This window comes from Uloborus diversus, chromosome 10, assembly GCF_026930045.1.
Source record: "Uloborus diversus isolate 005 chromosome 10, Udiv.v.3.1, whole genome shotgun sequence".
NCBI lineage: Eukaryota > Metazoa > Arthropoda > Arachnida > Araneae > Uloboridae > Uloborus > Uloborus diversus.
The window spans coordinates 71190568-71215433 of NC_072740.1; the positions used below are offsets into that span (position 1 = coordinate 71190568).

A 24866-nucleotide genomic window follows, 5' to 3' on the forward strand; every position below is an offset into this window, starting at 1 on the left:
CAAATTCAAGAGCAATACAGGGAGGACCTCTCCCTGATATACACCACTGATCCTGATGAAATAAAGTATTTAAGCCAGATAACACTTTTTATTACATCACAGCAGTGGCAAATCCAGGATTTTGTTCTGGGAGGGCTGAAGTCAAAAACAAACATTTTATATTGTCTCACTGTCTCCAACTTTCACTGAAGTAAATGAAGGTATTTTTTTAACAAGGCCATCACAAGGTCAAAAACCTGAGGAGGGGGTGATATGGGGGCAGGAAATTTGGCAGTGACTCAGTTACTTTCAACCATATACAGTGAGAGAGAGAGAGAGACTCCTGCTCCTCTGTTTGGGATGCTCATACAAGCATATAAGCATGCATATAAGGAGAATTGCTTTATATAGGTGGATGAAGAGAATTAAGAAATGACTTTATAGAAGTGAAACAATTACAAATTACATAGAAAAGGGGAGATCTAGAGCTCTCCCTTGGAAATTTTTAGAAATTGTAATTCTAAAAATGCAATTTAACAAAAATACGAATATGAAAATATATACACTACCTTAGAGTCCTTCTTTTTTCAAATCCTTTCACTTTCTTTGTTGATCCTTTTTCAAAACAAAAAAGCAAAATATTTATATTAATAATTCAATCTTTAGTATTTTTAAGACACTGTTTCGAAACCAAATTTTAGAAATATATCCAATGAAATTTAAGCATTTTTATGCATTACTTTTCTGTGAAAAAACTAGAGTGGAGGAAATGTGACCAGGTGTATAATACATAACAAAACATAATTTTAATATAAGTATATAGCTCCCACCTCCATACTCTGAATTCCTTGCAAAAGTGTTTGCTGAAGTTAATTTTTATTTGAACCTCAATTGGGAGTTTAAAGTTTGGTTGGACGTCATGTCTTTCTGCTGTCTGACGATGTGAAATAAACTTGCTTAGTTCAAAACATACTTATGCAGGATATTGTGCTTCCCCTGTCATGTAAGCAAAATGATAATTATTATTTATTTACTTATTTTTTGTAGATAATGTGCTAGCTCAAGTAAAAAAATTAGTTTATGAGCTTAGTTTTCAATTATAAAACTTCCAACATGGTACTACTGCAAAATTTGAAATTTATAATTTCATGGACACGGTTAAGTTTTTCTAATCTCTGGGGTTAATAGTTTGTTGATTTGCTTTACCTATAATCAAGGTATAAAAAAAGTCAGATTTTGAAGAGGAAAAAAGGATTTTTCTTATTTAAATCAGGCATTTTTTGACATCTTAGAAAAGACTAGAAATTTCCGATATTATTATTTTGAATTTATAAACATAATCTTTACTAATAATAAAGCTGAAAGTCTGTGTCTCTGTATGTCTGTTACGCACGTAGCTCCTAGACCGTTTGGCCGATTTTCATGAAATTTGGCACAGAATTAGTTCGTAGCATAGGGGTGAGCACCTCAAAGAGAGTTTTTGAAAATTCGATTTTGTTCTTTTTCTATTCCAATTTTAAGAACATTTCAGGAGCAAATTATCATAATGCAGATGAGTACATTTAATACAAAATGCATATGATGCAATTTAATATAAATGGCATAGTAGTACACTTCAGATGTTGAAAAAGGGGAAACAAACAAATTGGTGAGTGTTATAGGAGATAAAAATCAAATGAGAGTTAAATGAGTCAAAAATTAAATAAAATTAAAAATAATGTTTTGATTAAAATCATTAAAGAAAAAATAACTTATTGTAGCAGATTTTAAAAAAAAAATAAGTTTTACTACTTCTTGCATATAGATAGTATCATAAAAAGTGTTTGTAAACTTTCTTGCAAAAAGATACAAAAAAATCTACATATTTGCTGTTTATGTCAGTAAATGAAATTATAAATGTCAACTTTTTCACTTGATGCATATCCCCCCCCCCCTCCCCATCATCTTTGGTTTTCTAATGTTGGAGAGAGGAGGTTTAACTTTTTCTAAGAGTAAAATCTGTTTCAATTTTCAAATTTTTAGATTTTTTCTGGTTGAGTAAGGCGAGAAAATTTGGCTACATTAAATAAATGGTCAAGTGACACTGAGGCCAAATTTAAAATAAGGGAAAAAGGCTGTACTGACTAAGGAAAAGGCAGAACAAATTTAGAATTTTCAAGAGAATTTGTTGGATTTAGGTCATTTTTTTAATCATTTGATGTAAATCATGATTTCAATCACCAATTTCAATCCTTGACATCTTGCCAATAATTACAAAAAGTAAAGGCAAAGCAGCATAGAAGAAAATTTTTGTACTGATAAAGCAATATTATAACTACTTTACAGGCTGTAGGCCTTAGTCCATTTAGGTTGTTTCAGGCTGATATTTTGCCCATTATTTCTCAGGCTTCTCAGAGACATAGACAAGAAAAAAAAGCTCAATAACTGAAAATTTCTGCCTGCTGTCAGTTCATATTTGTTAATAACGTGTGTTCTGACCCGCAAAATTCATCTTAATCTGAGGTTGGCTCTATGGGACATTTTACTTAAATTTTTAATTTAATATTAGTTATATAGTTATTGATTTGGGGTTACTGTTATTCTTCATTTTAGTTTTTTCTCGGCATTCTTCAAAAAAACTGAGGCTTAACTCTCTATTTACCATTTGTAAGTGTTTTTGGCTCTTATTTCGTCAGTAAGGGCAAGTTGGATGGAATGGGTCAGCGCTGCATTTATGCTGAAATAAAATGCGAAAAAGCCTCTCCAGTATCAGCTTTAGTCTCTTTTTTCTGTATTCCCTACATCTACCAAGCAAGTACACATTTTATTTAAGCATTAATGAACCGCTGTCCTCTTCCTCTCAACTGTCCCTCAATTTTAATGGATATTTCTTAAAGGAATAAATCATAGTCTTGATTTTATTTTTGCCGTAGATGACTTTATTTGAAGAAACAGTGCTGTTACCATGATGGGAATACCTTAAATTACGAATTTTACACTTGGATAGTTGAATTGGGTAAACAAATTTTGAGCTCCGTATCCGTGGATATAGACACTAATGATACGGATCCAGATCCGTATCCAGGGATCTCCCTTTTTAATGATCTGGCACATCACTAGTTACTACAGTAGCGTCGCTACTGACAGCACACTACTTCCAACCACTAATCTCTATGATGCACGGTAAACCCACAATGATATGGTCATCACTGCATTTCTTATAAAGCTATTCCATTTTCTTTTTAGAAATGATATTTTCTTAAATTTTTGTAAGGTTAAGCACAGAAACAAATTCTCAGATTCCTACAATGACAGGTTTGCCAAAAGGAAGATGGTTGTTGTTATGTTTAAACAGGGGTCAATCCAGGAATTTTTGTCAGGGTCAGTTTTTTTGTAATTTTATGGAGGAAAAAAATTGGAATTTTGTGAAAACAAAAATCAAAATTTGTAAAATAAAATCAAATTAAGTACCGTTTTTTGCAAATCAATGTCGAGAAATGTCTACAATGTCAAATGTTGTTTCAAAAACTTGATTTCAAAATACAAAAAGAGAATGAAGATCTTTTCCTTTAAAAATATAATAATAAAGGACACTTTAAGCATGCTAGGACAGAAGAAAAGATTTATTCAAGCAACAGTATCTGATGTCACTCTGACGTCATGCATTTTCTGTTTGAAATTCATAAAATGGCCCAGAAACATGGTTATTCTGACTGGTACAGTAAAAACAAAAAATGGTTTAAAACAACAAAAGTAATATTTATCATTCTTTAATAAATTTGAGAGTACAAATACAAGCTTTTAACAAAGTAAAGATTGCATTCCAATGTTTCAAGCTGTGGAATGTAATGAAACTAACACGCCATCTATGCAACAAGGCAACCGCCAACTATTTCTACTCAGTAGCCATGCTGCTCGTGATATAAAATGAAAACCACTATTAGGCAACCTGTGCACTTGGAATTCTTTCAATCACCGAAAGGCGCAAGGCAAACGTCATCCTTCCTTCAATACTAGCGTGCGTGCGGGTGACTCTTTCCACTTGGAGTGGCTAGATTATTCGAGGTAAAAACAACTTTCAGTGACTGCTTTGTGAAATTAAGCATCCTGGAGTTTTGTGACAGATCCTTTTTTTCTTTAAGGATTTTTATGAAAGGTCTGTTTTTAGGGATCTGAAATTTGTGAAGGGTCTGTAAACAGACCTAATTTCTGTCTAGATTGACCCTTGGTTTAACATGTATATATATGACTTGGCCGCCAGTTTGGAGGCTATAGTGGCATTAGATATGTTTTTTGGGGATGATATGATCATATGGACACGAGCGCTAAAGAAGAATGCTAATGTCCTGATAGAGATGAAATTAAATAAAATACTGGGAAACTTATCAGATTGGAGCACTGAAAATGATACAATCACAAGCTTAGACAAATTTGCAGTGGCTTTCTTTTTGCTAATCTGCCAGATATTCTTGCGGTAGCTTAACTTTCTGAGAACCTACAGCCAGGACTATGTTGAAAAATGTTTCCAACTTTATTACCAAATAGTTTCTCTAGTCACTTTCTGAATGTACAGTCAACCCTTGTATGTCACAGATAATTCGTTCCAGAGTTGACCACAATATTTGAACTTCCACAAAGTAGGAATCTTTATTTATAAATGTAATATTTTTCCTAATAAATGCTCTTAAAACCTATTTTACAACCTTTTAAATATGTTTCTTCACATAGTTAGAGCCCTATAAATATCAAATAATACTCTTAAGTGACCATTACACTCCTGTTACTAAATATAGTGGACACACTTGGAATATACACAACTCAGGAGAAGTGGTGGTGTAGATTTTAGGATTTTGCGGATTTCAGGTTATAAAAAAACTAACTTTATAAGCAGTAATTTAAAACTGAAAAAATAATACAACCATAAAAAGCATTCATAAAGTAAAGTTAAAAAAAAAAAATATTAAAAAAGTATTATTTTACACTGACAGGATAAACTTCTTTCTTTAAACTTGTTAGCATATGTTTGTGTCTACACTAATGAAAATTCAACTATTTAATCACTTGACAGCCCATGATCTGCCCTGGGAGAAAGAAAACTTTAATATACAGTACCATATCATTTTTTAAAAAAGAAATATGGATTGGTAACACCATCTGACAGTGAACATTTCCTTTCAAAAGCGTGATGCATCTGTGCATAGCTTCACCCATAGAAAAATATTTGAACAGAAAGTAGTACAAGGACGCAAAATTCAGCCTTGAGAGGAATCTAATGCAAATGCACTTATGCCTCGTCTTCAAAGAGTTATTATGAATGCTATTGAACATAAATGGCCTGAAGCACAGTTTGGCTGAAATGCCAAATATCAAAGCTTGGGTCAACTAATGGCTGAAGTTTCTTTTTTTAAATATGTTCCAAATTAGTGAATATCCAGTTTTGAGGGGGAAAAAAATAGTCACCTTATTAATGTAGCATGTTTTTAAAAATCTCTTCTCTTCGAAACTAAGTCAATTTCCTGCCATGCTGTGATTAATTAATTACACCTGCAATACAAAAAAGACAGCATGTTAGCAACAGTTCAAGTAAAAAGCACCTTTTTTTGAGATGCCTTGTATATCTTGTTTTTGTCTTAAGGCATCAGAAGTGCAGAGAGAAATTTTTCAAGGGGGCTAAGGGAGTGTCTCTTTTAAACATATACAGGGGTCTGCACAGGAATTTTAGGGCTTGTCACAAATGACTTTCACAGGTCCCCACTCCATATTGTTTACCCCTACGTCCCTACATATAATTCACCCCTCATTTCAGAAATTCAGGCCCCTTTCAGGCTTGTGCCCGGGCCAACAGGTGTCCCTTTTCTTCCCCTGAACGCATATGCATGCATACATACATATAGACCACACACAGTGATATTTTTAGGTAACTAGAGCACCAAAAAATGTGGTGGTGGTGGGCAAAAAGATTTCGGGGACATAGGCAAGGTGCTTCTAAATCCTACATTTTGTTTTGGAAAATTGGGCTACACTATTAAATTTTAATGTCATTCTTGGTTAAATGATCTTTCTTACAAAACTCAGGCAATAGCATCAAGAATCAGAACAGGTGATCAAAAAGTCACTCCTTCAATCGCCTCTTTATCGCACAAAATTTACAGAACTGCAAATTTTGGGCAATAAAACATTATATCTTATTTTACTAAATAGGGTGATGCCTATGAGATAATTAATCTACAAAGTTTTACAATACTCATCTAGTTCCTAAGCAAAATAGGAGGCAGTGAAAACTTGCAAACCCCATACTATTGCGAACACCTTAATTTTGCCAGTAGCACACAAAGCTACAAAAGTCATTACAACTTCATTGAAGAAAGAGCCAAAGAAATGTTAAAAAAAAAAAGAAAGGACCAGAGACTAAAACAGGAAAAATTTTCAATGTGAATCAATCAAGTCATGTGAGTGAAATTAACCGTTTACACGCCGAACTATTGATGGAAGATGGAAGATCAGATTTGAGTAATGTTTTGAAATTATGTCTGTGTATGTCTAGTAAACACAAACCTAGCATTAAATTTCAGGAAAAAAATTCTTACTGTGTTTTTTAGTGTGTTTCACTTTGGGAACATAGGCCCTTTGCACGAAGTTTTCTTAATAAATATTCTACATTTGGAAATTCATGTCGGACACTTTCAATATTTTCAGATTGAATTAATTTGAAAATTAGCTTCTTTCCGACAACTGAGGCCAGTTTTGATTCTTTTCTTATTTTTTTAATTTCCTGAAGTTCCTTTTTTTTTAGTTTTCATTTGCTTCTTAGTTGCATTACCTAATGATCCTAGCTTTTGCTTTTACTCCAATTTTCTAGATGAATTTTAGAGTTTGTTGATAAAATATCTACTCATTCACATTGTTGTAACTGGCTCTAAATTGTTTTCTAAAATATCATCAAAGTAATATTACCTGGTGGTAGGAGATAATTGGCATAATCTGTGTTGCGTCTGATAAATCCGAATCTGATAATGTTTCTAAATATGACACAGTATATGCTACTGCAAGAAATCTCTTCGATATCATTTAACATTTATGAATAGAGGTTGTCCACAGGCTCGGACTGGCCAGGTCGGCAAGTCGGCGTTAGCCAAGTTTTTTTTTTTAAGCGAAAAAATGATAAAACCCTTTTTTGATTTCTTTATAACTCTTTCGATCTGCTTCCTTATACTTTTTGCCAGGATCAGGGTTTGATTACTGAATAGGCCAACTATGCTGTGGCTTGGGGCCCCTGCTTTTTCGAGGCCCCCAAATGGCTGAAATTGTTTTAGCCAAAGACTAAATGTGTAATGTTTAACTTCAAGGGAGCCTCAAAAAATGTCTTGGCCAAGGTTCAAAATCAGGACCGAATCGCAAAACAGGCAGCTTAGGTGACTGTCTACGGGCCCAGGATCGGATCTATAAATTTTGGGCCCCTGCAACAAAATCTGTAGGGCACCTCCACAGAGGCCACAGGCCAGCGGTGTTTTGAAACGTCAATAAGTCTTAGTGCTAGTTTTTTTCACCAATTTCTTGGGTCGTTGGGCCCATTAAGTGTCATGTATCTGCATTTAATCGTAATCGCTTTGCACCACTGTAACCGCTCCCTGACTGATTTGTTCACTGTTTGCATCATCCATCATGTCGTGCTTACAACGTAGCACCAATAAACATAATCTGGTTTAATCACATCTATTTCTTTATCCCATAACCATATAAATTCAACAACATATATAACATGGTGTCAGAAGTATTTCGAACGTATATTTTTCTGGAAGTGCAGTAATTTTTTCATATTATTAGTTGTTTTGACCATCTAACATCTATACAACATGGCCCATCAATTTCTCCAGATGGAAACGTTTGTTCCTGGTGACAACCCAGCAGAAGCATGGAACGACTGGAGACAAAAGTATGAACTTTTCAAAACTGCCGTCAAGTACAACAAAGAAGATGACAAAACGCACATCGCTTTGTTGCTGAGCGTGATAGGTAAATCATCCTACAAGGACAACCTAACATTTGACTTTCCCACTCTTGCAACAGGGCAGACCAGAACCGTTAAACACGTTTTGGACAAATTCGACGAACATTACAAACCTTATCGTAATGTTACTCTTGTAACATTTGTGTTCAACAACATGCAACAGAAGCCTGGACAAAACTTTGATTCCTTCGTGATCGAAATCAAGTTAAAAGCCGATCAGTGTGAATTCAATGCTGCTTATGATCGCAACATTAAAGACTGTATCATACAAGGGCTACGGGATGATGTCTTGCGCGAACGCCTCCTCAGAGAACCTGAACTGTCATTAAAGAAAACTGTTGAGATATGTAAGTCAGCTGAACTGTCCAAATTACATTCTCTTGCTATGTCTCAGCCATCATCATCATCATCTATGCAAGTCGAAGCAATTAGCCACCAAAAATTCAAAAAATTTCAAGGTCAAAGAAACTCACGCAAACACCAAATCAGCAGTAAACAAACTTCTACAAACAAGAATTCATCATCATCATCTCTGCAATGTAAGCGACCATGCTCCAGATATGGATGTCAACACTCACCCAGGAATTGCCCAGCCTTTGGGAAAACCTGCCATAATTGCCAAATGCAAAACCACTTCTCTAGTGTTTGTAGACAACCAAGAAAACCAAAACAACATCAGGTTTCTGCTATTGATTGCAACCCCAACACAGTTTACATTGGGTCAATTTCAACATCAACAGAGTGTGATTGGCTGCAAGAGATTTGTGTCAATAGCTGCCCAGTTATCTTCAAGCTGGATAATGGTGCCCAAGTAAATGTGCTTCCTTTTAATTCATTTAAATATCTGAAAAATTCACCAGCACTTCTGCCAACATCCCTTCAAGTGTGCACCTATACTGGTGATGCCTTACCAGTTGTGGGTGAGAGCATTTTACAGTGTGTAGTGAACAATCGCAGTTATGATTTAAAGTTTCACATTGTAAATCTTAATGTTCAATCTGTGTTAGGTACAGCTGCCTGCACAAATCTAAATCTTATAAAAAGATTGGATACCAGCATACAAGTTAGCGAAAGGTGCGTCAATACTGTAAATACCAATTTTTGTGCAAGTGTCAATTCATCTATTAATGTTCATCCTGTAAATAAAAATTCATCTATAAGTGCTTGCCCTAACAAATCTGATAATGTTAATGATCCTAAGTTGTCTAAAATTATTGAAGAATACAACGACATATTTGAGGGTGTAGGATGTCTACCTGGCAAACCACAAAATAATCTTACACGATAATGCAACACCTGTCATAGCTGCTTCACGCAAAATACCTTTAGCGCTAGAAAAAAAGCTTAAAGATGAACTGTTAAGAATGGAAGAAAATGGAATTATCGAGAAAGGTACAAAACCTACTGATTGGGTAAATCCAATCGTTGTAGTTCCCAAGAAAGACGGCTCATTGAGAGTGTCTTGATCCTTGTCCCCTTAACAAGTTCATCAAAAGACAGCACTATCAGATCCTAACCCAAGACCAACTTTTGTCCAAAATCAAGGGTTCTGAAATCATTTCCCTTGTGAATGCCAAAAATGCTTTTTATCATATTCAGCTAGATGAAGAAAGCTCCAATCTTTGTACCCTCATAACACCATTTGGTCGATTCCGTTTTCTTGTAATGCCTTTTGGTCTATATTGTGTGCCGGAAGTGTACCAAATGGCCATGGACAACATTTTTGAAGGTTGTCCAGACATCGCTCCATATTTTGATGATATTATGGTGTTTAGTGCAAACCTAGAAGACCATTGTGAAAAGCTAAGAAAGGTATTTCAAATTGCTAGGCAAAGTGGTTTGAAACTAAACAAAGATAAGACCCAGATTGCCGTTTCTAAGTTACAATATTTAGGCCACATAATTTCACCAGATGGTATTTCTCCTGATCATAAAAAAGTTTCAGCAATATCCGACTTTCCTGTTCCTACTAACAAACAAGAACTAATGAGATTCTTAGGTATGGTCACATATCTTATGAAAAATTTGTGCCTAAGTTCTCACAGAAAACTTCTATCTTAAGAGATCTGCTAAAAAAAAGACACAAAGTGGATCTCTTATCATGATCAAGCATTCTCAAAAGTTAAAGACTTGCTACAGTCGTCTACAATTCTTCAATTTTTTGACAGAGATAAACCCATAGTTCTCTCTGTAGATGCAAGTTCTTTTGGGATTGGTGGAGTTCTTCTCCAGAATCGCCAAGCAGTTGCATCTACTTCTGCAACTCTTTCCGAGGCTCAGTCAAGGTATTCTCAAATCGAAAAAGAACTCCTTGCTATTGTTCATGCTTGTGAACATTTTCATTATTTTGTTTTTGGACAGCATGTAGAAATTGAAACCGACCACAAGCCCCTCCTAGGATTAATCCACAAACCATTTGAGAACATATCACCTAGACAGCAAAGACTGTTATTGAGGCTTCAGAGATATTCTTTCGAACTAACACACGTTCCTGGGAAATATTTGGCTGTCGCTGATGCCTTGTCCAGAGCACCCTTGCCAGCACATCCTGTCTCAACATCGGATATTGACTCTGCTCAGCTAATAGTTTTCTTACAGGTACAAGCATCAAAATCCAAGCTCGATAAAATCAGTCTAGAGTCGCAGAATGATGCAGAACTTCAAAGAGTAAGAAATTACATCACAAATGGATGGCCTCAGAATAAACACAGTGTGACTCTACAAGCACAACCATATTGGCATTGCCAATCTGAACTGCATATAGAGAACGGCGTCATCTGTCATGGACAGCAATTGCTGATTCCTAAGTCTTGTCGTGAAGATATTTTGCAATATCTCCATCTTGGGCACAGAGGCATAGTCTCATGCAAAAATCTTGCTCGTGAATCTCTCTATTGGCCAGGTATGAACACCGACATCGAAAATATGGTTTCACACTGTACCATCTGCCAACAAAACCAAAGGTCCAACATCAAAGAACCACTATTAGACAGAAAACTTGCTGAGCGACCATGGCAAAAGGTCGCAATTGATTTTTTTCATCTCTCATCAGTAACATATCTTTTAATTGTTGATTATTTTTCCAAATATATTGAATTGCAACATTTGCACCACACAACAGCTAGCACAGTTATTAATGCTTTGAAAACTTGCTTTCCTTGTTTTGGAGTTCCTGAAGAAACAGTCGGAGACAATGGACCACCATATGATTCCTAAGAGTTCAGTGAATTCTGTACAAGCTGGGATATATTCCACAACCCATCTAGCCTAGGATAACCCCAATCAAATGGACAGGTTGAAAGATGTGTACAAACCATCAAATCAAGCCTCAATAAAGCTGCTCAAGATAAGAAGGATCCTTATCTAGTTCTGATGGAATACAGAAACACTCCTTTGGATGGCTTGAATTCTCCAGCTGAGATTTTAACGGGTCGCCGAATTCACACTCTGATTCCTGTCCTACCGTCACTGCTCACACCTCATTACAACTGCAGTGCTGTCCAAAATCGTCTACATCTGAGACAGCAACGTCAACATAAATATGACCTGCACACGCATTCATTAGAGCCATTGCAAAATAATCAAGAAGTAGTGTTTCGGCGTAATAAAGAGTGGTGTAATGGAAAAATTTGCCAGGTTGGACCTCAGCCTAGGTCTTACTGCATAAGAGCTGAAAACGGTAGAGTATATCGTAGGAATCGTTTTCATATTGAAATTTTCAATTCTACACAGCCTGTCAGCAATATATCAACAGCAGAGGATCTTTTCATGGTTCCAACTAGCAACAACATCACAAACCAACAACCCATTACTCCAACAACTAGCTCTGTTCCAGTGGCTCCAAGTTGTACTCCTCCGGCTGCTACAGCCTTAACGACCCGCACGGGCCGAATGATTAAACCCCCATTAAGATTTAAGGACTAAGTCAATATGGACATTTCATTTTTTTTTCTCTTTTCATATATTAACCTTGTCATATTTAGATAATTTTTTTTATATTTTATTTTCTTTTCTATAAAATGTGTTTTGTATCTGTTCATTATATATGCTTTAAAAAAAAAGGGGGAGATGTCATGTATCTGCATGTAATCCATAGGCGATTTACGGGGGTGCCAGAGGGTGTTTGGGGGCCACCCCCAAAATTATTGGTTGGGTTTTGAAAAAAAAATTAGTATATTTGACTCAGAAACACAGTTGGGGGGGAAGGGGGGAATTCATAGCTGCTATACTAGTAAATTTACTGGAATCCAGTGTATCACCATACGTCGCTAGCGTAAGAAAAACATATATGTGCTCATATTAAGAATTAAAGTAATTTTATCCCTTTGGAAAAAACCCTAATAATTTCATGCAAATAAAGAAACTTCTCAAGCAATTTATTGTTCAGAGCTGTGTTATTGTATAGAATAATTGCATGTTCTGTACTTGAGTATTTATTCGTATATCAATACCAATTCTTCTATTTTGAAACAACAATGGCTAATCAAGTATAAAAAAAAAACATGGCTATTGCAAGAAACTTTATCAATAAAATCTACACCAAAATCAACCGAAAACCAACATTTTTAGGGTAAATTTTCAAAAATTTTTGAAGGAGGACTCCCTGACATTTTGCTGCAGCGGTGCATCCAGGGGGGAGGGGGCACAAGACTGGTGACCCGCCCCACAAAATGCTGAGTCGATGTTTAAAAAAAAATATTGTTTATTATTGAAGAGAAAAAAAAAAGATCTCATTTTGAGAAAACGCAGTTATTTTACGAAAACAAAAGAATGTTGGAAAAAAATCTTAATTTCTTTCAAAAAGAAATATTGATATGAAAATTTTTCAACAGCTTCAGATTATTGGTGGCAAATTGTGTGTCTCCTCTCACAATCCTCTTCCTTTCCTGTATCTCCTCCATCCCCTTTTTTTTTTTTCATTTTTTCTATTTCGTTTTCAATTTTTCTATTAGTCCTCAAAATTTTTCTTCTCCAAAGCCCTTTCTCCAGCCAAAGTTATTACAGAGTACCTCAAATTTCATTTCTTGGGCTTCACTTTCGCAAAATTTCCAAGGACAATCTTCTAATCACCTAAATACATCAAAAATCGTTTAAGATTGCGTTTTTGGAGCTTCAGTTTTGAAAAACTGCAGTGTCCCTAACTTTACCAAATATGGTCTCATACTCATGTGTTTAAGACTTTAATTTTGGAAAATATTCGAACAAGGGCCTCTGCTTCCTTTTCTCTAATATCATCAAAGAGTTAATATTTTGGGTTTTGAAAACTACTATTTTGAAATATTTCAGTGGGAGAATCCTTTTTTTTAATACCATGGAGTATTGCAGGAGAACTTCATTTTTAGGACTTCAGTTTCGAAAATTTTCCAGGGGAGAGCTCCAGAACACCCCGTCCGGTAACAGCATCAAAAATTGTCCTCAGTAGTATTTTTGAAACTTCAATTATGAAAAGTTAAAGAGGTAGCGTGGGCGAGGGGAGGGGGGTACATATTTCTATCTGCTTTTCGAAAAATCGATTGGAGACAGTCTATGAGTCTCATTCCTAACCCAAACTGTAAATATGGACTATAATCACATTTATAAGACTAAAATTTCTAAAAATAGCCTTGGAGCAGCACGTACCTTTTTGCTCCTAAAATACCACCAAGAACTGTAAAACTGCGTTCTCAAAACTGCTATTTCGAATTTTTCTGGGGCGTGAATCCCATTCCAAACCAGTAGCTGGATCACCCATTGCTTCTAATATTGACTTTCGTGTAAGACTTTTTCTGCAGTTTGAAATGCTTAGAATTGCCCATCCCCTAATCTTACTATGTATGGTTTACGTCTCGTTTTTTAGACTTAAAAGTGTGTCCCGCCCAAAAATTATTTTCTGATTTCGCCACTGCCTTGTTATTCCGGGAATACCCCCTTCCCCATATCCCTGTTATTGTTGCCCCCCCAAATATTTCCGCCTAAATCCGCCTATGATTTAATCGTAATCGCTTTGTATCACTGTAACCGCTCCCTGACTGATTTGTTCGTTGTTTGCATCATCCATCATGTCGTGCTTACAACGTAGCAACAATAAACATAATCTGGTTCAATCACATTATTTCTTTATTCCATAACCATATAAATTCAACAACATATATAACATTAAGGACGTGCCCCTCGCACTGCGGGGTCTGCAGGCCCACAGATCCAGGCCTGAAGGCAGAGCCCGATTAAGATATTGGAAGATCTTAGACCAAATAGTTTTTCGGGGACCCTATGTAGTCAAACTTTACAATTCTAGCCTTATTAGATTATTCGCTAAAGCAATTTTCGTAATTTGGGGGAACCTAAAAAGCGGGGGGCACTAGGCCATGGCCTAGTTGATTTATTCAATAATCAAGCCCTGCCTGAAGGGCCCTGCTCAAGTAATCCTGAAGCTGAAAAAAGTTCTCTTTTCCAAATTCCAACTAACTTTCTTTAAATCCGATTCTCCAATTAATTAGAAATTGAGTTTCATTCATGAAAGATAGCTTTAACTTTAATGTTTTAGGAGCAATTAATGATAAGCTGAAATCTCTTCTGTGTATCAAAATTTCCATACATCGATTTTTACCCCCGGCAGTTTGCTACTTTGCTATATGGAGGTTCAACTGTTGCATAATTGTACACTACGGCGTATCGAAAAAAAATCGAAATTTCCCAGATCTTTTAGCGGTAGTGCGGAAAACTTACCCCCTGTAGAAGCTGCATATGGAGTTATTACACACAGTAGGCACACATATGTGCATGTATCTTTAGATGATAGAAGTCATAAGGTATCACTTCTATCATCTTCCAGCTTTCCATCACAGGCAGATATTTAACAAAGATGAGACATTTAAACAGTTTACAGTTGATCTACTTTTTTAAGTATTGACAGCTCATTTCAGAGTATTGTATTAACAGTCATTATATCATAAAACTGAATGTTGTACTGTATAACTACAATAAATAGTACAAAAATACCAAAAGAATTACCTTGTAGGGCATTATCAAACTTTTTGCTCTTTGCCTTTATTTTAAATCTTTCAATTTACTTTTTCCCATTTAGTAGTGAAGCCTCACTGAAGTTGAAATGGAAGGAATACAGCCCGATTGCTCCATTTCAAAAGATGACTTTCCTGGAAAAATGTTACTACTTCACAAATATGAAAATTTTATACTTTAATTTTATTCAATAACTAAAAAAATACTGAAGAAAACAAAAATCTATCAATCCATTATAATCAGCTAATTTTGAGAATATTTTTAATTTCCTGTCTTTTCTCCTAAGATTACAATTGCCTACACAATATTATAAACAAAATTTTATCAAAGATATAGCCATTATTATAGTAGAGTCTCGAAAATCTGAGGTAATAGGGGCTCATGCTACCTTGGATTATTGAAATTCGGATTATCTGAAAAATTGACCTGTGATTCAAATTTTACATTATTTGGACAACATAAGAATGTGCACCTTTTACTTCTTTGTACAAAGAAGAGGAATTGTTGTCTTAATGAAAAGTTTACTACTCAAATTCTGATATTTTAACTATCTGTATCCCCCAAAAAATTTTGGCAAGGTTTTTTTTTTACCCTTTTACTCTTAGGTGTCTGAACATTGTAGGCAATCAAAAAACACATTCTAACTGGCCCTGAATATGTTTCAACCAGTTTTTTTGTAATGTCTGTACCTATGTACATAATACAAAAAGGGTTAGTAGTAGAAGGATAATTTCATACGAATAACTTGTATGGTGTCAGGGTAATACACCTCCTTTCCTTATTGCAATTGGATGTTCCAAAAGGGATATTCACAAGTTCTTTGAGGCAAATCAATGTTATTTTCAAGTAATTTTATGTACCATGATATTGTCTGCTATCTTGTAATCGATGAATATGTCATGCCACTTGGCAAGTGTTGTTGATACTTATCTCTCAAGAGCTTTCATACTGTTTCATTCAGTGAAGAAATTTGTGCTGCAGGGAAAGATTTTGAATTTCAGATTCCATCAAATTACTTTTTAGCAAGATAAAATCCAACTTAAAATGTTTATTAAGCACTTCAAATTAAACAGAACCTTGCACTTTCAAAACTTCTTTACATATATAAATAATTTTTAAGAGTTCCAGTTTTTCTACTAAACAACCATATATGCCCTTCACATATTACATTAGAAATACAAAGATGACAATATCAAGGGGAATATTTCAAGCTCATTAATACCTCCCATTAAATGTTTACAGCATATGGTGTCTTACGTAGGGATCCAATCTTTTAGCTTTAAAACACGAGTTTCTTAAATTGTGCTCTGTGTATCCACAGAGCTCCACGGAGCTCTCTCAGGGACTCCACAAGATTTACATGTTTTATTTTACACCTTTCAAATTTGTCACTCAAAAATTGATAATAATAATGCTTTTCCAAAATTTAAAATTAATTTACTTTTACTTTCGTATACAGTAGACCCTCGTTTTACGTGGGGGTTATATTCCATGGAAATGCTGCGTAAATTAAGAATTAATAGTACAGTAAAACCTGCAAAGTTGACCACCTGTCTAAGTTTACCGCATTTTTCAGACACAGAATTAGCCCTTATCATACAAATCAACCTCTGTAAGTTGACCAGATGTTTAAGTTGACCACTAAAGTAGTGCACCCCGAGTGGTCAACTTACACAGGTTTCACTGTAGTGTTAAAATAGAGGTTAGGTTCCACTCATGTAAAAAATACTGCATTCTAGTGATAAATATACAGTAAGACTTCGTTAAGTCATTTCTCAATGGCCCAAAAATTTTTGACCACGTATGAGAAGTGACTACTTATGTGAAGTGGGAAATTAAAGATGAAAAAAAAATGCCTTCAAAATTACTGAAATATTTTCATGAATAACTGTAGAATTCAGTGAGAAAAAAAAAGCTTATGAAATCAATGTCTATAATATAGTGGAAACTTAAAAAGAATAAAAAAAGGGGGGGGTATAATTTCCATGCTTTTTTTTTCTCACCTTATATATTTTACATAATATTAATAACAGCGTATTTTACTGTACTTACGGTACATTCAAAAAATTAACGAAGTTGACTGATGAAGTTTTAGATTACTGAAATTGATTCTCTCTTCTATCATACTTCAAGCTTTAAATTCTGCGTTTGCAGGACCTTGAATGGATGTTAGATATTGACAAACTTTCCTCACGTATTAGATTTTGTCTGTCTTGGTGGGTAGAGTTTCATTCATATTCTCGACACTATACAGCGTCACAGCAAGAAGTATGCTTTGAATGACCAGAAGCAAGGAGCGAGATTTCAAGGAAAAATGACACACTATCAGACAGCATTTCAACTAAGTCCAATACTATTTTCTAAGATCTGATAAGAAAAAAAGAGTTTTACAAAACAATTTTTGAGTGAGCAGTTAACCGGAGTAAAATTAAATTTGGTGACCAGTAAAGGAGAATAATTTTACATTAGTGTGAATGAGACCTTGTCGGGACCAAAGGAAAATTATGACTTAAACGAAGAGACCACTTATCCGGTTGACTATTTTTATGGAGGTTTTACTGAATATAAGTTTAAATGTGTACTTATTCTGGAAAATATACATAACAGGGGTCTCTCCAGGATTTTTCACAAGTTCCGTTCTTTGTGAAAAATCAAATAATTTTGTGAAAACTAAATTAACTTTGTGAAAAGTCAAATAATATTGCAAAAAAAAAATTGTTAAAACAAAATTTTAGACATTAGAGATGGCACAAACTGCATCATTTAAACTTAAAGTTGAGTGTTTTCCTCTTCTATGTTGAGAATATCATTGTGGGGTGTTTTCAGGATCGGACTGGGTCCTCAAAAAGGCGCATACCCCAATTTTTCTGAAGGCGCATGCCAAGGGGGGGGGGGGGATCATAGAAAGTATATAGACGATCATTTTAGGGGAGCGATTAGTGGCGGATCCAGACGATCCTGGTCGAGAGGGGCGATTTAGTAATTCATTACGGGGGGAGGGGGGACAAATGAAAATAAATTTTTTAAAAAACTTGTAAGAACTGAATCATGTTTTTTTTTTTCGAATAATGTGCTTTGTTTAAAGAGTTTGAATGAAAGTAACAAGTATTTCGAGTATCACACACACACAAGAATAAAAAATTGAAACAAAAAAAAAGAGTTTCTACCAATATTCTGGATCTATTATCAAAATTAAACCTTTTAACTTTTGATTCGTTTGAAAACTCGTGAAGTTTTTTCAGTTGTTATTCAGGTCCTCAATTGTACGTTTTTCCTTATAAAAGAAAGGTTGCAGCACCAAAATGGCATCTCTTTTTACCAGTTTACGTACCGAACATAATGAAATACTAAAATTGTATTTCTAAATAAAATCCCAACAAAACACAAATGTGAAAAAGAAGCCAAGTTCAGTTGAAATGAGGTGCGGGAAAGACGGTGTCACCGACAAAAAAAGTTCAGATCTAAATAGTTACCAAGTTCCATACCAGTTCCTGATAGAAGTTGGATTTTCCCACGTTCTTTAATTCATTCAGAAAACAATATTTTACTTGTTTTGATAATGGATTTTAAACTTGCGGCAAGTTTTAGTCATCACTATTTTTTTTTTTTTCAAACTTGCCAAGTTTTAAATTCAATATCAAAGAAGGTAAAATATTGTTTTCTAAATGAATTAAAGAACGTGGGAAAATCCAACTTCTATGAGGAACTGCTATGGAACTTGGTAACTGTTTAGATCTGAACTTTTGTTGTCGGTGACATCGTCTTTCCCCCACCTCATTTCAACTGAACTTGGCTTCTTTTTCACATCTGTGTTCTGTTGGGATATCATTACTTTTTGAAAAGCTAAATCAAAGGTCATGTTCTAATTTAGACAGTTATAAATGCAAAAGCGTATATTACAAATATATGATTTCCTTTTTTTCCCCCGCTGTTATGGTGCACTGCTTTGCGGTTTCTTTTTATTAGAAGTTATGAAGATATTTCGGTAACTGGGGACTAGGCGCGATCGCCAATTTTGGGCAATAATCATCTGTTTTCCCATTTATTAGCAAGGCCAACGTACATTAACTCTTGGTCTTTGGCTTCCTCAAATTTGTCGGCAATTAGGAAAACTGCTAAGACTCATCTCAAAATCTGTCTGGGGTTTATTTATTGTTCGGGGGGATTATCATAACGTAGATCGTAAAATATGCAGAATTTGCGAAAATATTTCTTAATTGTTGAAATTATTGCTGCTATTTTTGCTCCTCCTGTAAAATTTTGCATTTAATTGAGATCTAAAGTTTTGATAAAATTTTAAAGCTGGTTATTTTTGATTTTAAAGGCTTAGCTCTAGATTTGCAATTTTAATTATTTGATGGATCATTTTTCATTTTAGCGGAACTTAAAGTATTGTTTTAAGCGCCATTTTGGTTAGAAATTAAATTGTTAATTTTAAACTTCAACAAACTTGTTTCGGCAACGTTTGACGAGCCCATTTGTTTTGATTTATTTGGCGAAATATTTTGCAATCGCGCGGTGAAGTGATTACGCCGTGATGCTGATAAAAAAAATAGCGTAGTTTTTTGCTATTTTAATGTAGTTCTTTGACTTTTTAGATTTTTCCCTTTACATATCCGTGAAAATCTATCTTTATGACAAATTTCAAGTATGTGAGACACTTGGAAGTTCGTAAACATTTTGATGAGTGAGTGAGAGAATCAGTGTAACAAAAGACACTTTTCAGATAGTAATAATTCCATAACTATAACAGGTACATTCATGAATTTTAGGATTATAGGTCTGCTAGACAGCTCTATTAGACATACAAAATTTCAAGCACGTAGACTTAATAGTTTTTGAGAAATGATGGAGTCAAAAGTAGCTTGAAATGACTCGTGTAAGATACACACTGACAGATGTGTCGCCTGATTTCCGAACTTGGCTGACACACTGCCGTGTGTCTAAATTTGAAGATAGTTTTTGATTTGTTTGTTGATTGAGTTTTGTTTAATATTCGCGCAAAGGAAGGAGTGTTTGCAGGCTTTCTCCCGAAAATTTTTCTTCGAAATGCATTTTTAGACTATTTGGAGGTTAACAAGTGGAGGGGAGGTTTGGGGGGTCCCGTTCTGGATTTTTTTTTTAATTTAAGGGTATATTTCCGAAAACACAATTATTTGCTATCTTTGTGTTCTTGAAGGGAAAGATGAGATACATGAGTTCTCCCCAGTCGTTTTACGATAGCTTCAAAAACGCAATTTTAGATATCTTAAGTATTGCAAAACAACAGGGGGTTCGGAGGCTTTTCCCCGGAAAAAGTTTTGGAATTGAAGTCCTAAAAACGAAATTGTAAGCCATCTTTGATGACGTAGCAGAAGACATGGGGTTCAGAACTTTTCAACAGAAACTTTTCGATGTAGGAGTTCCACTAGCGCTGTTTTAGTCGACGTTTGAATGATGTTGAAAGATGAGGAAAGAAAGACATTGGGACTCCTCTCCGGAAATTTTTTGAAATTGAAGTCTCAAAAACGCACTTGTAAGCCATCTTTTATGACATAAGGGGAAGGAACGGGATTTGGAACTTTCCATTGGAAATTGTTGGAAATTGGAGCTTTGAAATACGATGGTTAGCCAGCTTTGGTAACGTAAAGGGAAGGGATGGAGTCAGGAGTTAAACCCTCAACTTTTCAATATTGAAAATTCAAAACTATAATGTTAGTGGGTCTTTATTGACGTTAGGAGAAGGACTCGAGATCGACGGCTCTCCCCCGAAATTTTTTCGGAATTGAAGTTCAAAAAATGTAATTGAAAGCCCTCATTAACGACATTTCCGAAAAAGTTTTCGATTCCGGTGATGTTTTCGAAATTGAAGCTTCAAAAATTCAAAAGTTTTGACACTCTTCGAGGACATTGGAGAGAGGGGGTTGAGGAACTCTCCCCTAGAAATTGTTTGGAATTAAAGTCATAAAATACAGTTGTAGACTATTTTTTTGGGATGTGTTGTGGGGGGGAGAGAGATTTTAGTGACCTTTTCCCGGAATTTTTTTTACACAATTTTAGACGATTTATGTTTATTTGGGAGAGGAGAGATTTTGTGGACTTCCCCTTGAAATTGTAAAAACTTGGCTGTAGTCCATCTTTGTTAACTTTTAGGGGAAGGCACGTTTCACTAGTTTTTTGAATAGAGTGCCAAAAACGGCAATGTACAAAAAATAATGAATAAGTACATTCGGAATTTCTGAAGTGTCGCCCAATGGTTTGATTTCGCATCTTCTGAGTGATATTTTTTTCACTAGGCGACATTGATGTGACGTGGTCATTATGTTATAAAATGCAGTGCTACATATCTATATGAAATTCAACTTTTCCACTATGAAATTCATTAAAAATAAGTGTAGAAAAACTCATAACTTCGATGATGTTAGAAGATAAAGAGAGAAAGTCTGGCCTCCATCTCCAGAATTTTTTTTTAAATTTTAATCCTAAAACGCTATTGTCGTTAATCTTTAATGACATTAGGAAAATAATGAGATTTGAAACTTTCTTCCAGAACGTTTTCGAAATCGAAGTTCCAGAATAGGCAGTCTATTTGAATGAAAATTCGAAGGTCTCTCCCTTTTCTTTTCTTTTTTTTTCTTTCTTTCTTTTTTTATTTTTATTTTTAATAAGAGCCTTAAAAACGCTCTTGTCATCTTTGGAAACATTACGGGAAGGGAGGGGATGGGATAGAAGGAACTTTTCCCGGCAATTTTTCGAAACTGAAACTCAAAAGGCAGAAAATTTTAGACTATAACATCAGGGAAAGCGGGCTCGGAGGAAAATTTTCGAAACTTCAAAATGAGGGGAGGGTATGAGAGCTTTCGAATCAATTAGAAAACTTTCGTTCTGAATTTGCAAGACAAGTTTTTTTTTTTTTTTTCAGCGAAGGCGTTTGCATTGCATTTCATCTTAAAAAGTAGGAAGGGCGCACCTGCCCTCGGGCAGGTTGGCAGGCGGGCCAGTCCGAGCCTGGGTGTTTTTTCTAGTATTTGGATGGGGGGGGGGGGGCATTATTTTCTCAAGTATCAATATTTATCTACCATTCTACATTATGTTAAATTATAATAGAAATTTTTCTGTACAGTATTTAAAATAATTGTAACAAAAATAAAAATTCGGACAAGGGTTCAGCATTTAACTGTTTGACCCAAGACACTCTTTAAAAGCAGAGTTTCTTTTAAACCTTGCAAATTCCGTGATTTTAACAAAAATATAAAAAGATTTTATTTGTTTACCTCTTAACAAAGCGTACAAAACATTAAAAATTCGAAAAATTGGATTTCCATAGTGGATGCAAAGAGATCAAGTGAATCTCAAAGTGAATTCATTAAAAGTATGAAAACGGCTTGTAAAAGAAATATTTTTTAAAAGTTAATTTTAAAATTGCATTTTAAAGTCCTATGATAAACATATCATTAGTATTTGTGGACACAGTTGAAGCAAAAAAATAAATAAATAAATAAATAAATCATTGATTCAGTACTTTAATTTTTTCTCATAAAAGAAAATGGAATTTTGCTTTAAAAACTTGAAATGAGCGTTTCCATTTATTTGCATTGTAATAAAGTGAAGTAAGCTTGAAAAAAGAACAAAATATGATTCTCATATTGGATGTTAAAAGATTACATTTTTCAAAATGTAGACATCTAAAAAAAAACGGTAAGTAAAAGCGTTTATTTAAAGTTAATCATCCTTGTCAGCATCGAAAAATCAAACCCATATAATTTTCTCCCAAAATAACAGTTAAACATTGCACCGCACCATAAAAATGCAAAAATTGACAAAATGGTAAAATGATGAGAATATTTTCTAATCATATGATCATAAAGGTTTAATGCCAGATGCTATACTCAATTCAGCGAGAGGTGATAGAGGAAGTAAACAAAGAGGGTTACTACTTTCATGACTTACTTGCCCGACTGGCAATGCTGTTTGCATTGAACGGAATTTGTTAGCATGAGCTTTTTTTCCCGCTTTTAATCCGCTTTATTCACAACTGCCCCAAATGCGCAAATTTTCCAGAAAAAAAAACTTTTCTTTTTTCATAGAATAACATTATTTTTTGAATCTGAAAAGAGGTATTTTCCATTGAAAATTCTGATTCTCTACAGAATTTTGTTCGAAAAATATGATTTGTTAAAAGTATCGGGGTACGGGATCAATGATTTATTTTTTTTAATAAATAAGTAAATAACAAAAAATGTAACCAAAAATGTCCAGTTAGATATTTAAAAAAACATGTTAGTTTGTAAACCGCATTTTCTAAAACAAATTCATTTCTAACAATTAAATATTGCTTTGATTTGAAAAAAATGAGCATTTTTTAAATTTTACGGAGTGTTTGAAATTCTGTATTTAACTAACAATCTGCTCTAGAGAGGTTACGTCTACTTACTTTTAATTCTGTGCTTCGTATTGTGTATTAAATTATTTGCTTCACATTATAAATCGAGAATAGTTGTCTCTGAGCTTGCAGTAAATTACAAAACTGCAGAATTTTAATACTTTCTCATTTGTGTTTGAGTAATCGTATCGTTTTTAATGTGACAAAAGTAGTTTTGGAAGGTACGTTTTTGGAAGTCTGCGAACCTTGAAGTCTCACTTGTATGGTATGTCCATTCATAATGCTCATATGGTTTTTTTTTCCTTAACGGCGCTTTAAAAAAAAGAAAAAAAAAAGAAGTTAGAGTACAAACAGTTTTTTAAATTAATTATCAATAACTTTTCACACGTGAGACTTTAAATTCGTGAGAATTACCTTCAGTAACGTTGAAAAAATAATGGATAATAAGACATATATATTATTTAGGAAAAATAAACTTTAACTACTTACATCAAGATTCGCTCTCAGAGCTCGTAGATTCATCGTCGGTGGAATTCACGTTAATGACCAGAGAATCAACTGTTGCTTCAATGGCCTCGTCCAAATCCCACATTTGCTTTTCTATTTTTTCAATATGCTCAATGCATCTTTTCCATTGCTCAGTTCCAATTTCACCTATACTTCTGCTGCACAATTCTTCAACATCGGCTATTTTAAAAGTTTTATTTTCTTTGGCCACAAATCCTTTCACTTGGGACCATATCAGTTCAATGGGATTTAATTCAGCGTGATAGGATGGGAGTTTTAAAATTGTAACATTATTATGTGAGGCGATTTCATTAATGGCAAATTTTTCAAATCTGGGCTTATTAGCCTTCACTAAATTCAACAGTTCGGCTTTTAACAAATCTCCCTCATCACTCATAATGTTTTTAGACTTCAGCCAGTCTATAATTTCTTGTTTCCTAGATTTTGTGTTTGGAACCTTTTCTTCTCTTCGACAATGATATGGGGCATTATCCATCACAACAACTGAGTTTTTTTTCAAGATGAGGCAAAATATTTTTAAACCAGTCTTCAAAACAAGCCGCATCCATATCCTTATGATCATCTTTGTTTTTGTTTGATTTGAACAGTAAGAGTCCTTGCTGTTGTGCTTGCTGGCCCAATGTGGGTTATTATCAATACCCACATCATACCTTTTCCAGAAGGAGCTTTTAATCCAGTAGACAGGCCAGATAAAAAAGCCTGCTTTGATGATTCAACGCAGGTATCTGTCCACACTTTGTCAAGAGTATGTCCAGCATTCAACCAAGTCTCGTCCATATAATAAATTTTACGTCCTTCCTGTCTCATTTTCTTGATTGTTCTCAGATACTTTCGTCTCCATAAAATTATTTCATTTTTTTCGATGAGTGAACTGTTTCTTCCTCTTTTCAGATGCTTGAAACCTATCTTTTTTAACAGGTGATAAAACGTCACTCTCTTAAAGTTGGATAAGTCACAGTCATCGTTCACTGCTTTCAATAATTTGTCCACCGTAGGCATTTCGTTTCGTCG

At 34.6% G+C, this 24866-nt stretch overlaps 1 long non-coding RNA gene across 4 annotated transcripts in view; it reads right to left on the bottom strand.

Moving 5' to 3' along the window:
- The window catches only part of LOC129231322 (uncharacterized), a 43649-nt gene that overhangs the window by 13002 nt on the left and 5781 nt on the right, over positions 1-24866 (bottom strand). For 3 of the 4 annotated variants that reach the window (XR_008581239.1, XR_008581238.1, XR_008581240.1), the window contains 3 exons: positions 14957-15099; positions 5419-5502; positions 549-594 (listed from right to left, as the gene is read on the bottom strand). This is a non-coding gene — a long non-coding RNA (uncharacterized LOC129231322). Of the gene's footprint in view, positions 1-548; positions 595-5418; positions 5503-14956; positions 15100-23816; positions 23987-24866 lie in introns of those variants that run through there. The other variant, XR_008581241.1, reaches the window with a different exon arrangement.